This window comes from Phyllobates terribilis, unplaced genomic scaffold, assembly GCF_046119375.1.
Source record: "Phyllobates terribilis strain yellow unplaced genomic scaffold, ASM4611937v1 Scaffold_83__1_contigs__length_6671269, whole genome shotgun sequence".
Lineage (NCBI taxonomy): Eukaryota > Metazoa > Chordata > Amphibia > Anura > Dendrobatidae > Phyllobates > Phyllobates terribilis.
Genome location: NW_027362843.1, coordinates 4,870,139 through 4,879,871, shown reverse-complemented (window position 1 = coordinate 4,879,871; position 9,733 = coordinate 4,870,139).

Genomic DNA, 9,733 nt, shown 5'->3' with positions numbered 1-9,733 from the left:
AAGCATAGGATAAAACAACATAAATAAAATTTAATAAAGCATAGGATAAAACAACATAAATACAGTTTAATAAAGCATAGGATAAAACAACATAAATAAAATGTAATAAAGCATAGGATAAAACAACATAAATACAATTTAATAAAGCATAGGATAAAACAACATAAATACAATTTAATAAAGCATATGTTAAAGCAACATAAATACAATTTAATAAAGCATAGGATAAAACAACATAAATACAATTTAATAAAGCATAGGATAAAACAACATAAATACAATTTAATAAAGCATAGGAAAAAACAACATAAATACAATTTAATAAAGCATAGGTTAAAACAACATAAATCTAATTTAATAAAGCATAGGACAAAACAAGATTAATACAATTTAATAAAGCATAGGTTAAAACAACATAAATACAAGTTAATAAAGCGTAGGATAAAACAACATAAATACAATTTAATAAAGCATAGGATAAAACAATATAAATACAATTTAATAAAGCCTAGGATAAAACAACATAAATACAATTTAATAAAGCTTAGGATAAAACAACATAAATACAATTTATTAAAGCATAGGATAAAACAACATAAATACAATTTAATAAAGCATATGACAAAACAACATAAATACAATTTAATAAAGCATAGGATAAAACAACATAAATACAATTTAATAAAGCATAGGATAAAACAACATAAATACAATTTAATAAAGCATAGGATAAGCAACATAAATACAATTTAATAAAGTATAGGACAAAACAACATAAACACAATTTAATAAAGCATATGTTAAAACAACATAAATACAATTTAATAAAGCATAGGATAAAACAACATAAATACAATTTAATAAAGCATAGGATAAAACAACATAAATACAATTTAATAAAGCATAGGTTAAAACAACATAAATCCAATTTAATAAAGCATAGGACAAAACAACATAAATACAATTTAATAAAGCATAGGTTAAAACAACATAAATACAAGTTAATAAAGCGTAGGATAAAACAACATAAATACAATTTAATAAAGCATAGGATAAAACAATATAAATACAATTTAATAAAGCCTAGGATAAAACAACATAAATACAATTTAATAAAGCTTAGGATAAAACAACATAAATACAATTTATTAAAGCATAGGATAAAACAACATAAATACAATTTAATAAAGCATAGGACAAAACAACATAAATACAATTTAATAAAGCATAGGATAAAACAACATAAATTAAATTTAATAAAGCATAGGATAAAACAACATAAATACAATTTAAAAAAGCACAGGATAAAACAACATAAATAAAATTTAATAAAGCATAGGATAAAACAACATAAATAAAATTTAATAAAGCATAGGATAAAACAACATAAATACAATTTAATAAAGCATAGGATAACACAACATAAATAAAATTTAATAAAGCATAGGATAAAACAACATAAATACAATTTAATAAAGCATAGGATAAAACAACATAAATACAATTTAATAAAGCATAGGATAAAACAACATAAATACAATTTAATAAAGCATAGGTTAAAACAACATAAATACAATTTAATAAAGCATAGGATAAAACAACATAAATACAATTTAATAAAGCATAGGTTAAAACAACATAAATACAATTTAATAAAGCATAGTATAAAACAACATAAATTCAATTTAATAAAGCATAGGATAAAACAACATAAATACAATTTAGTAAAGCATAGGTTAAAACAACATAAATACAATTTAATAAAGCATATGTTAAAACAACATAAATACAATTTAATAAAGCATAAGATAAAACAACATGAATATAATTTAGTAAAGCATAAGATAAAACAACATGAATGCAATTTAATAAATCATAGGTTAAAACAACATAAATACAATTTAATAAAGCATAGGATAAAACAACATAAATACAATTTAATAAAGCATAGGATAAAACAACATAAATACAATTTAATAAAGCATAGGATAAGCAACATAAATACAATTTAATAAAGCATAAGATAAAACAACATGAATGTAATTTAGTAAAGCATAAGATAAAACAACATGAATACAATTTAATAAAGCATAGGTTAAAACAACATAAATACAATTTAATAAAGCATAGGATAAAACAACATAAATACAATTTAATAAAGCATAGGATAAAACAACATAAATACAATTTAATAAAGCATAGGATAAAACAACATAAATACAATTTAATAAAGCATAGGATAAAACAACATAAATAAAATTTAATAAAGCATAGGATAAAACAATATAAATACAATTTAATAAAGCCTAGGATAAAACAACATAAATACAATTTAATAAAGCTTAGGATAAAACAACATAAATACAATTTATTAAAGCATAGGATAAAACAACATAAATACAATTTAATAAAGCATAGGATAAAACAACATAAATACAATTTAATAAAGCATAGGATGAAACAACATAAATACAATGTAATAAAGCATAGGATAAAACAACATAAATACAATTTAATAAAGCATAGGATAAAACAACATAAATACAATTTAATAAAGCATAGGATAAAACAACATAAATAAAATTTAATAAAGCATAGGATAAAACAACATAAATACAATTTAATAAAGCATAGGATAAAACAACATAAATACAATTTAATAAAGCATAGGATAAAACAACATAAATACAATTTAATAAAGCATAGGTTAAAACAACATAAATACAATTTAATAAGGCATAGGATAAAACAACATAAATACAATTTAATAAAGCATAGGTTAAAACAACATAAATACAATTTAATAAAGCATAGTATAAAACAACATAAATTCAATTTAATAAAGCATAGGATAAAACAACATAAATACAATTTAGTAAAGCATAGGTTAAAACAACATAAATACAATTTAATAAAGCATATGTTAAAACAACATAAATACAATTTAATAAAGCATAAGATAAAACAACATGAATATAATTTAGTAAAGCATAAGATAAAACAACATGAATGCAATTTAATAAATCATAGGTTAAAACAACATAAATACAATTTAATAAAGCATAGGATAAAACAACATAAATACAATTTAATAAAGCATAGGATAAAACAACATAAATACAATTTAATAAAGCATAGGATAAGCAACATAAATACAATTTAATAAAGTACAGGACAAAACAACATAAATACAATTTAATAAAGCATATGTTAAAACAACATAAATACAATTTAATAAAGCATAAGATAAAACAACATGAATATAATTTAGTAAAGCATAAGATAAAACAACATGAATACAATTTAATAAAGCATAGGTTAAAACAACATAAATACAATTTAATAAAGCCTAGGATAAAACAACATAAATACAATTTAATAAAGCTTAGGATAAAACAACATAAATACAATTTATTAAAACATAGGATAAAACAACATAAATTCAATTTAATAAAGCATAGGATAAAACAACATAAATACAATTTAAAAAAGCACAGGATAAAACAACATAAATAAAATTTAATAAAGCATAGGATAAAACAACATAAATAAAATTTAATAAAGCATAGGATAAAACAACATAAATACAGTTTAATAAAGCATAGGATAAAACAACATAAATTCAATTTAATAAAGCATAGGATAAAACAACATAAATAAAATTTAAAAAAGCACAGGATAAAACAACATAAATAAAATTTAATAAAGCATAGGATAAAACAACATAAATAAAATTTAATAAAGCATAGGATAAAACAACATAAATACAGTTTAATAAAGCATAGGATAAAACAACATAAATAAAATTTAATAAAGCATAGGATAAAACAACATAAATACAATTTAATAAAGCATAGGATAAAACAACATAAATACAATTTAATAAAGCATATGTTAAAGCAACATAAATACAATTTAATAAAGCATAGGATAAAACAACATAAATACAATTTAATAAAGCATAGGATAAAACAACATAAATACAATTTAATAAAGCATAGGAAAAAACAACATAAATACAATTTAATAAAGCATAGGTTAAAACAACATAAATCTAATTTAATAAAGCATAGGACAAAACAAGATTAATACAATTTAATAAAGCATAGGTTAAAACAACATAAATACAAGTTAATAAAGCGTAGGATAAAACAACATAAATACAATTTAATAAAGCATAGGATAAAACAATATAAATACAATTTAATAAAGCCTAGGATAAAACAACATAAATACAATTTAATAAAGCTTAGGATAAAACAACATAAATACAATTTATTAAAGCATAGGATAAAACAACATAAATACAATTTAATAAAGCATATGACAAAACAACATAAATACAATTTAATAAAGCATAGGATAAAACAACATAAATACAATTTAATAAAGCATAGGATAAAACAACATAAATACAATTTAATAAAGCATAGGATAAGCAACATAAATACAATTTAATAAAGTATAGGACAAAACAACATAAACACAATTTAATAAAGCATATGTTAAAACAACATAAATACAATTTAATAAAGCATAGGATAAAACAACATAAATACAATTTAATAAAGCATAGGATAAAACAACATAAATACAATTTAATAAAGCATAGGTTAAAACAACATAAATCCAATTTAATAAAGCATAGGACAAAACAACATAAATACAATTTAATAAAGCATAGGTTAAAACAACATAAATACAAGTTAATAAAGCGTAGGATAAAACAACATAAATACAATTTAATAAAGCATAGGATAAAACAATATAAATACAATTTAATAAAGCCTAGGATAAAACAACATAAATACAATTTAATAAAGCTTAGGATAAAACAACATAAATACAATTTATTAAAGCATAGGATAAAACAACATAAATACAATTTAATAAAGCATAGGACAAAACAACATAAATACAATTTAATAAAGCATAGGATAAAACAACATAAATTAAATTTAATAAAGCATAGGATAAAACAACATAAATACAATTTAAAAAAGCACAGGATAAAACAACATAAATAAAATTTAATAAAGCATAGGATAAAACAACATAAATAAAATTTAATAAAGCATAGGATAAAACAACATAAATACAATTTAATAAAGCATAGGATAACACAACATAAATAAAATTTAATAAAGCATAGGATAAAACAACATAAATACAATTTAATAAAGCATAGGATAAAACAACATAAATACAATTTAATAAAGCATAGGATAAAACAACATAAATACAATTTAATAAAGCATAGGTTAAAACAACATAAATACAATTTAATAAAGCATAGGATAAAACAACATAAATACAATTTAATAAAGCATAGGTTAAAACAACATAAATACAATTTAATAAAGCATAGTATAAAACAACATAAATTCAATTTAATAAAGCATAGGATAAAACAACATAAATACAATTTAGTAAAGCATAGGTTAAAACAACATAAATACAATTTAATAAAGCATATGTTAAAACAACATAAATACAATTTAATAAAGCATAAGATAAAACAACATGAATATAATTTAGTAAAGCATAAGATAAAACAACATGAATGCAATTTAATAAATCATAGGTTAAAACAACATAAATACAATTTAATAAAGCATAGGATAAAACAACATAAATACAATTTAATAAAGCATAGGATAAAACAACATAAATACAATTTAATAAAGCATAGGATAAGCAACATAAATACAATTTAATAAAGCATAAGATAAAACAACATGAATGTAATTTAGTAAAGCATAAGATAAAACAACATGAATACAATTTAATAAAGCATAGGTTAAAACAACATAAATACAATTTAATAAAGCATAGGATAAAACAACATAAATACAATTTAATAAAGCATAGGATAAAACAACATAAATACAATTTAATAAAGCATAGGATAAAACAACATAAATACAATTTAATAAAGCATAGGATAAAACAACATAAATAAAATTTAATAAAGCATAGGATAAAACAATATAAATACAATTTAATAAAGCCTAGGATAAAACAACATAAATACAATTTAATAAAGCTTAGGATAAAACAACATAAATACAATTTATTAAAGCATAGGATAAAACAACATAAATACAATTTAATAAAGCATAGGATAAAACAACATAAATACAATTTAATAAAGCATAGGATGAAACAACATAAATACAATGTAATAAAGCATAGGATAAAACAACATAAATACAATTTAATAAAGCATAGGATAAAACAACATAAATACAATTTAATAAAGCATAGGATAAAACAACATAAATAAAATTTAATAAAGCATAGGATAAAACAACATAAATACAATTTAATAAAGCATAGGATAAAACAACATAAATACAATTTAATAAAGCATAGGATAAAACAACATAAATACAATTTAATAAAGCATAGGTTAAAACAACATAAATACAATTTAATAAGGCATAGGATAAAACAACATAAATACAATTTAATAAAGCATAGGTTAAAACAACATAAATACAATTTAATAAAGCATAGTATAAAACAACATAAATTCAATTTAATAAAGCATAGGATAAAACAACATAAATACAATTTAGTAAAGCATAGGTTAAAACAACATAAATACAATTTAATAAAGCATATGTTAAAACAACATAAATACAATTTAATAAAGCATAAGATAAAACAACATGAATATAATTTAGTAAAGCATAAGATAAAACAACATGAATGCAATTTAATAAATCATAGGTTAAAACAACATAAATACAATTTAATAAAGCATAGGATAAAACAACATAAATACAATTTAATAAAGCATAGGATAAAACAACATAAATACAATTTAATAAAGCATAGGATAAGCAACATAAATACAATTTAATAAAGTACAGGACAAAACAACATAAATACAATTTAATAAAGCATATGTTAAAACAACATAAATACAATTTAATAAAGCATAAGATAAAACAACATGAATATAATTTAGTAAAGCATAAGATAAAACAACATGAATACAATTTAATAAAGCATAGGTTAAAACAACATAAATACAATTTAATAAAGCCTAGGATAAAACAACATAAATACAATTTAATAAAGCTTAGGATAAAACAACATAAATACAATTTATTAAAACATAGGATAAAACAACATAAATTCAATTTAATAAAGCATAGGATAAAACAACATAAATACAATTTAAAAAAGCACAGGATAAAACAACATAAATAAAATTTAATAAAGCATAGGATAAAACAACATAAATAAAATTTAATAAAGCATAGGATAAAACAACATAAATACAGTTTAATAAAGCATAGGATAAAACAACATAAATTCAATTTAATAAAGCATAGGATAAAACAACATAAATAAAATTTAAAAAAGCACAGGATAAAACAACATAAATAAAATTTAATAAAGCATAGGATAAAACAACATAAATAAAATTTAATAAAGCATAGGATAAAACAACATAAATACAGTTTAATAAAGCATAGGATAAAACAACATAAATAAAATTTAATAAAGCATAGGATAAAACAACATAAATACAATTTAATAAAGCATAGGATAAAACAACATAAATACAATTTAATAAAGCATATGTTAAAGCAACATAAATACAATTTAATAAAGCATAGGATAAAACAACATAAATACAATTTAATAAAGCATAGGATAAAACAACATAAATACAATTTAATAAAGCATAGGAAAAAACAACATAAATACAATTTAATAAAGCATAGGTTAAAACAACATAAATCTAATTTAATAAAGCATAGGACAAAACAAGATTAATACAATTTAATAAAGCATAGGTTAAAACAACATAAATACAAGTTAATAAAGCGTAGGATAAAACAACATAAATACAATTTAATAAAGCATAGGATAAAACAATATAAATACAATTTAATAAAGCCTAGGATAAAACAACATAAATACAATTTAATAAAGCTTAGGATAAAACAACATAAATACAATTTATTAAAGCATAGGATAAAACAACATAAATACAATTTAATAAAGCATATGACAAAACAACATAAATACAATTTAATAAAGCATAGGATAAAACAACATAAATACAATTTAATAAAGCATAGGATAAAACAACATAAATACAATTTAATAAAGCATAGGATAAGCAACATAAATACAATTTAATAAAGTATAGGACAAAACAACATAAACACAATTTAATAAAGCATATGTTAAAACAACATAAATACAATTTAATAAAGCATAGGATAAAACAACATAAATACAATTTAATAAAGCATAGGATAAAACAACATAAATACAATTTAATAAAGCATAGGTTAAAACAACATAAATCCAATTTAATAAAGCATAGGACAAAACAACATAAATACAATTTAATAAAGCATAGGTTAAAACAACATAAATACAAGTTAATAAAGCGTAGGATAAAACAACATAAATACAATTTAATAAAGCATAGGATAAAACAATATAAATACAATTTAATAAAGCCTAGGATAAAACAACATAAATACAATTTAATAAAGCTTAGGATAAAACAACATAAATACAATTTATTAAAGCATAGGATAAAACAACATAAATACAATTTAATAAAGCATAGGACAAAACAACATAAATACAATTTAATAAAGCATAGGATAAAACAACATAAATTAAATTTAATAAAGCATAGGATAAAACAACATAAATACAATTTAAAAAAGCACAGGATAAAACAACATAAATAAAATTTAATAAAGCATAGGATAAAACAACATAAATAAAATTTAATAAAGCATAGGATAAAACAACATAAATACAATTTAATAAAGCATAGGATAACACAACATAAATAAAATTTAATAAAGCATAGGATAAAACAACATAAATACAATTTAATAAAGCATAGGATAAAACAACATAAATACAATTTAATAAAGCATAGGATAAAACAACATAAATACAATTTAATAAAGCATAGGTTAAAACAACATAAATACAATTTAATAAAGCATAGGATAAAACAACATAAATACAATTTAATAAAGCATAGGTTAAAACAACATAAATACAATTTAATAAAGCATAGTATAAAACAACATAAATTCAATTTAATAAAGCATAGGATAAAACAACATAAATACAATTTAGTAAAGCATAGGTTAAAACAACATAAATACAATTTAATAAAGCATATGTTAAAACAACATAAATACAATTTAATAAAGCATAAGATAAAACAACATGAATATAATTTAGTAAAGCATAAGATAAAACAACATGAATGCAATTTAATAAATCATAGGTTAAAACAACATAAATACAATTTAATAAAGCATAGTATAAAACAACATAAATACAATTTAATAAAGCATAGGATAAAACAACATAAATACAATTTAATAAAGCATAGGATAAGCAACATAAATACAATTTAATAAAGCATAAGATAAAACAACATGAATGTAATTTAGTAAAGCATAAGATAAAACAACATGAATACAATTTAATAAAGCATAGGTTAAAACAACATAAATACAATTTAATAAAGCATAGGATAAAACAACATAAATACAATTTAATAAAGCATAGGATAAAACAACATAAATACAATTTAATAAAGCATAGGATAAAACAACATAAATACAATTTAATAAAGCATAGGATAAAACAACATAAATAAAATTTAATAAAGCATAGGATAAAACAATATAAATACAATTTAATAAAGCCTAGGATAAAACAACAT